Below are 7,502 nucleotides of genomic sequence, written 5' to 3'. Positions count from 1 at the left end.
GATGTGAAAAAGAATAATGTCACATGTGCTGCCCATGTTAATTAGTGTCTACCCACTTTTCATGGGTAGAGTGGCCTACCAAAACACTATCGCACTGACTACACTTTCTTAATTTAGCAGCGTTTTTATTGTAACTCCTTTACAAGTGAGACAACAAAAGCACTGTTTCTCTATACACTTCAGGTCCTTCTTAAACATGGTTTTAAAAAATCTTACAGTAGTTATGAGAAAATTGTTATTAATCTCAATTGAAGACAACTAGAACTCAGAGAGATTTCAAAACATGTCTAACGTCTTGCATGTGGTAAATTGTAAAGCTAGGATTTGAATCTGTGTTTGTTTTAACATCATGTTCCTATCCTTCCACACCATCTGCCGTGGAAGAAATGACATGTGCAAAGATCACCAGTGGCTGAGCCTGATCCCCAACCCCAAGCACCAGAATGCAACAACCCTGTGGAGAGTCTGTTGCCTGCTTAGGGAACAGCAGGGACACTTCATAGCAGACTTTGGAGGGTGACCATGAGGTATGATTGATAATCCCTCTCATTCTCTGTGGGGAAATGTGTTGCTTGTTCAGACCTTAGCAAGATCTTAGGAAACCTGTTTTTTTCACTGAAGGAGCTTGCATATTACTGTTGCTCACATTTCCTCATCAGAGTTTATGAGAATTTTCAATACAACAAAGGCCAGAGTTCCTGTCCACAAAGTAGATTACAATCTATCAGTGTGAGAAGGACAATGCAGCTGGTGCGGCACAGACTCAGTCCTTATTCATAAACACTTTGTTGGACTTCAAGCACTTGTTACCGACAGCAGGGCATGTTTATACAGCTCCTTCCAAAAATAAAATTCAAGGAAAAAATCAGTAAATTCATAATGTAGCACTTTCCCAAACTCAAAAACATAGAGATATTTTTGTTTTGGATTTGGAAATATTTCCCATTGAGAAATCAGGTCCCAGATACAAGAGAAAAGAATGGATTCTAAATACAGTAAAACCCATGAACCATGGAAAAGAATGAAGTGTCCTCCACAGACAAAGAGAAGCTATGGAGATGATTAGCTTAGGTTTGTTTAACTCTAGATTTCTTTATTCCATAACATTCAGGTGTCTGAGTCGTAAAAACACAGGAAGCAATCGAACAGTAAATCATGGATCTAATATTGATCTGAAAATGTGTAATTGACTTGTTTATATGTACATGCTTAAGAAAAGATGCCACAGATTCAAATCAGTTGAGCTCATTAGCCCCGTTGACTCACTGGTCAATTAACTGACGTTTTCTCTATTGATGTTTCACTCAATCCTAGACAGAAATAGAGTTCAGTGTCAAAAAAAAAAAAAAAAAAAAAAATCAATACCTTCCAATGTCACGGAACCCAACTACTCAAATCAGCTTTCTGTTTGTAACTTCACTGATTCTTTTTTATTTTTCATTATACAAGAAATAAATTCACCTCATAATTTTAAAATGCAGAAATAAAGAAAATAAAGCCCAATTGTATTTGACTATACCCAATTTAACTGCCTTCTGCAGAAGACACAACTATTTGTAGTTTGCTATGGATCTTTTCAAACTGTGTGCTATGCGTGTTTTGTGTTTTGAATATCTTTATTTTGTAATGTTTTATTCTGTAACTTGCTTATGTATTCTTAATAGCTCACCTTAGAAAACTTTAATCCTTTTAAATGGCTGTATGGTCATCTGTATTGTGGGTATACTCTAGTTCATTTTACTATCCTAATAATTAAGAGGCATTTAGTTTGTGTCTAATTTTTGCTAGTGCTAATAGTACTGCAAGAAATATCCTTGTGATATTCTATGTCAGAAATTCACAGAAAATCTTATTGTTTAACTTAGCTATAGAAGGTATGTGTCATTAACTTAAACTGTAGGATATAGAAAAGTTGTTTTAGACAATAATTATGACTAACTTTTGCAGAGTACTAATTATTTACTGGTTTAAGTTCCTTTCACACATTAACTAATTGGCCTTTAAATGACTGTACAAGCAAGGTAGCTACTATTATTAGCTTTATTTTACATACTGAGAAATTGAGTCATAGAGAGGCTAATTATCTTTGCTAAAAGTCATAAAACTAGTAAATGGTAAAAATGGAGATTTGAACCCACACAAAGCCCTGGTCATTTTACTGTTAGCTGTTATGCCAGATTGACCCTCAGTGTGAGTATATAAGGAAGTAGTAAAGTAATTTGACACTTTTGGGGGGAACGTTGGTGTCTACAGTTGGTTTTTGATGGGGAGAGGGGCTATGGGATTCACGTGGTGACATTTCACGTATACAAGGAGTGTGAATCAGAAAGGGGCATGAAAGTTCAGTCAACCCAGGTGAACAAGATTTATAGAGTGGCTAAGGAAATCAAAAATTTAAAAATATTCATGAATTCCAATGACACAGTTTTATTCTTTACACGTGTGTCCCTGGAAGGTACTTTACCAAACTTACATTTTTAAGGATGTGGAGAAACTGGAGTACATCCAGGAGAAGGGAAAAATGAATTAAGTGATAGAAAGTAAGTACTAAGAACAAAAGCCAAGAAAATCAGGCTTGTTCATTCACTCGGTGACTGTTTATTGAGTATTAACCACATACATGGCCTTGTTCCAGATGCAGTGGCAGAAATGAAGTTGAAATGCTTTAAACATGGTATCTCTAGCAATTTGCTTGTTGTACAGCAATGGAGATGAGACTTGAGAATAAATATTGGCAGTATGATGTAGATATTATATAAACAAGATGAATGGATGATATGAAACATTTATGGAACACCTACTTTGTGGTAGACACCATCCAAAGAGTCATCTCATTTTAATTCCCACAAGGAGCCATTTTCACAGCTAAGGAAACAGATGCTCTGTTATTAAATAGCGTGCTAAGACACATGCATAGTAACTTTGATTCCAACTTACGTCTGCCTCACTCCAAAGCTCAAGTGTTTCTTAGTTCCACTCCCACTCCTAACATTATGTAGAAAAGAGAAGATAACTGGGAAACAATTACTCTTTTAAAGCAAATGAAGAGTTCTTATAAGAGGTCCATAGAACAGAAGGTTATGCCAGAGAGATTTCAGAAGGATACACTGAAGAGCTCTGTGTTAGACGAAAGACACTTTCTAAAGGGAAGTCTCGTCCTAAAACAATGTATGGTTAGGGCTGATATTTGGATGGTATACTCTCAAAGACTTGCATTCCTCATTAAAATATTGAATTATGTATTGAATACTATATACACCACTCTGGTGAAGTGGGCACTAAAATCTCAGAATTCATCACTATATTATTCATTCATGTAGCCAAAAACCACTTGCACCCCAAAAGCTATTGAAATAAAAAACAGTAAATACCATTTACAGACACATATATAAATATATATATATGCCTGATACATAACAGCTGTCCTCAGTCCCCTGACTATCTCTCAATACCCCCACCACGTTGACCCCATGCCTGGCTTAGCCCCATCCCCTCCCCATTATCCAGCAACAAATGTGCCCTCCAGAATCCTGCTTCAGAGTAACTGCAGAGCCCATTCCAATTGTTGGTGTCCCTGCCTTACCAGTTGTTATCATTTTGAATACTATTCCTGTGTATAACCACCTGATCCCCAGGCAGAAGAACAGTCTCATACTCTTGCTTCTGGTCTTTTTCACCTCCATAAACATTACCTTATATTACTCAGTAGGCAATTTGTAAGTCTGAATTCCCATTAGTTCCTGAATTCAAGCCACAGAAATTGTATTTTTTGAAACACACATTTTTGTATCATCATTCTGTTCTCCTTTCCATTTCTACTCACATGCCCAAAGAATATTCAGAGTATGGATTCTAATCTTAATTATCCTAAATTTTACCTTAATGAGTCATATGTAAGAGTGATCTGCATAGCCTGAGAGAATCCACTATGACTTAAATCATGAACTATGAAGATTTTAGTTTGAAATATACACAAGACAATAGAAACAATGCCATAAAACATGGAAGAACTTCTTAATGTGCCCAATAAGTACCAAATATCACATAACTCAGTTTCCCAACTTTTATTTTTTTTAATCTAGTAATAAGGGAAAATGGAAGAACTCTGGGTTTCTCGATAAATATTCAACGAATGATGACTTTCCTCATTAGCTCATATTCCATACATGGAGTATGAGGAATAAAAGAATAGTCTAAGTTTAGGCGACATTACCAGAAGCAGCCAGTGGAATCCCACAGGGGTTAATTTATTCATCTGTCTTTCCTCTAAGGCCAAGAATCTTTTTTGTAACTCATAAAAGATAAATATTCCCAAAGAGATTGGGGAGGAGAAAGGCAAATTGGCGCAATGGATCCAACATTTTAACCATTCTGCAGGTAGGACTTCTGGAGAATTCAAGAAAGTTTCTTGCAGTGTGTTCATGAAAACACATAGCACATGGGTTACAACACAGGTATGTTTGCTGGGGGTAGGAAAATCAAAGGAATAAATGCATATGAACTGAGCTCTTAGGCCACCTTGCTATCTTTCTCATATAGAGGAAAACAAATAGTTCTAAATTTCAAGTGCTTTCCTGACTCTATTCATGTACAATCACTTTTAGTTACTTTTGTCTTGCTCTTGCAATACCCTTTAGAATGGGTCATTTAATATTACCTCTTACTCATTAGCTTCCATCTCTGCCTGGTTGCAGAGTGAAATAAACTAAATTACTTGAGCAAGTCAAAACAAAATTGCATAAAACTGAGGAATAAAAAGGCTAGCTCTACCTTCTCCAGGACATGATGCACTTCCCCTCTGACACAGTATGGAACCTTGTACTTCTCAATTCTGGTTCTCCATATCTCTACCCAATGTGGTAGAAACTATCATTTTGAAATGACTCGTGAATTCTGCTTTTTAAGTTATTTAGTGGTCCTTTCTATTCTATTCCCCTAATACTCTCATATTCACACGCACATTCACGTAGACATAGAACTCTTTTAACTCTTGTTGTGATCTAGCCTTCTGCTGCAAGTACCTGGGAAAGAATTGTTTCAAGGGAATGCAGAATTAACAAACTCCTTGTTATAGTTCTTGATTTGAACTTTGAATTCAAATTATACATGAACTGGATGACTTTGGCCAGATAGATAAACCATTTCTTCATTTGGAACAACGCAATGTGATGACTAGATGAGGCTAATTTAGGCATACAGTCTAGCACAATGCAAGGTACGTGGTATTACCCTATAATACTGTCTAGTGGTACTGTTATTGTCCTACCAACAACAAAACCTTTCATCAAGATGGATAATCTATTGTGCATTTAACTTCTCAGTAAAAGACGAGACAAAAAAATTGTATGTGAAGTTAAAAAGCCCACTGACTGAGTGCAGTGGCTCATTCCTGTAATCCAGGCACTCTGGAGGCTGAGGCAGGCAGATAACTTGAGCCCAGCAGCTCAAGGCCAACCTGGGAAACACAGAGAGATCCTGTGCCCGGGAGGTCAAGGCTGCCTTGAGCCATAATCGCACACTGTACTCCAGCCTAAGTGACAGAGTGAGTCTTTATTTTGAAAAATAATAATAAAAATAATTACAGTAAAAAAATTAAAAGCTCAATGAAAAGAGTTTGATTTCTAAAACAGAGACAACATGGAATCATAGAAGATTATAGCTGGAAGGTAATATAGATAGAACTTTTCTATTTTTGAGGTGAGGAAATCGAGGCTGTAGATTAAATGAATAGGGACCCTGATTCCTGTATTATTTCAGCTACCACTAAACCAAAATAATTCCGCTGCATTCTAACCATCAAGATAGGATGATTCTAGAAGAAATGTTACAACCTGAATAGATATCCTTGGCTGCTAGGAAACTTCTGTGTCATTTTCTCATAGCTGCCTGTCTCTGTGTAGTATGTGTCCAAAGAAATCTAGTTCATTTTCATCTTAGCCAGCATAAGTCATATCTCAATAAAGTAATCAAGATATATTTTAAAAGATACATCACATCTGAGGTTTTAAAATGTGAATCACTTTACATTTACATCTTAAATGTTAAATTATGTATTGTTTTTCATGGCATAGGCAAATTTTATTCTCATTAAGATGTCTGTGTAGATAAATGTTTCAATATCAAATCATTTTTGAATTTATTCAAAGATGACCAATTTTTAGCAGCAGGAAAAGTTGTGTTTCCTTGGAGCACACATGCACATCTTTATCATAACCCCAACTCACACGTATACTGTCTTACATAAACATGCATTCACAAGTGTGTGTACACGTGCACCCTCACACATGTGCACACATGCTCACACACTAATACGTCCTCACACACATACAGAGATGTATTCAAACACAAACACGCAGTTACACACATTTATGCAGTCATTATATATATGTTTAATGTTGCATGCATTTATGCAAATATATATGTATATATTTGACTGCATAAATAAATATATATATATATATTTGAGACAGGGTCTCACTCTGTCACCCAGGCTAGAGTGCAGTGGTGTGATTATGGCTCACTGCAGCCTTGACCTCCCGGGCTCAAGCGATCCTCCTGCCTCAGCCTCCTGAGTAGTTGGGACTACAGCCACATGCCACCACACCTGGCCAATTTTTGTATTTCTTGTAGAGATGGGGTTTCACCATATTGCCCAGGCTAGTCTTGAACTCGTGGGCTCAAGAAATCTGCCTGCCTCGGCCTCCCGAAGTGCTGGGATTACAGACATGAGCCACCATGCCCAGTTCATTATATGTTGATTATCCAAAAGCTACTAGAAAACTTAAACCAAATCTATGGTCCATGTCTAACATTAATACTAAATGGTATGGTATTCATTTTTATATTAGTTAACATTATTATTGTTCTTGTCTTTATACTTGATTTTTGGTCTGATTCCTCCTAGTATTTATTATTTTCCTTTTTGTTATGCATAATATTGTAAGTTTATTAAGTTCTGTGGAGTAAGACGGTGAATGAATTAATGAAGATCGATAGGATAGGGCTATAGCACACACAATCTATCAGACTGCACTTACCTCTTGGTGTTCTGGAAAGATCACTTAATTAGGAGTCACATGTAGCATAAAGGAGTACTGCCTGTCTTTACAAATACAAAGTTAAGGGTCTCTGATTTATAGCATGTCCCCTTCCATCTCCCAATTTATTAGGAGAATCCCTTCCTTTGTTCAACAAACTGTCTTCACAATTAATTTGAACCTATAGAACTTAAGTATAAAATAGCTATTTGTACATGCACTATAATGAAACAGTTTACTGTCATAAAAATGCTGTTTGAAATGGAATGTGAATATATTTGACAATATATATTTTTTAACATGTGTGACTCACCTGGACTTTAGCAGTGTAAATTCAGTTGCCTAACTTTCTCAAAAGGGAGTGGGACTATCTCCATCAAGATTCACCATTTGGCATGTCCCTGGAGCATCCTAAAATGGCAGGGCCCTCACCTCCTTCTTGCCACTGATGTTGTACTTGCTGAG

Source organism: Macaca mulatta, chromosome 16 (genome assembly GCF_049350105.2).
Source record: "Macaca mulatta isolate MMU2019108-1 chromosome 16, T2T-MMU8v2.0, whole genome shotgun sequence".
Lineage (NCBI taxonomy): Eukaryota > Metazoa > Chordata > Mammalia > Primates > Cercopithecidae > Macaca > Macaca mulatta.
The sequence above is the reverse complement of the archived record's forward strand: the minus strand, read 5'-3'. Positions refer to the sequence as shown.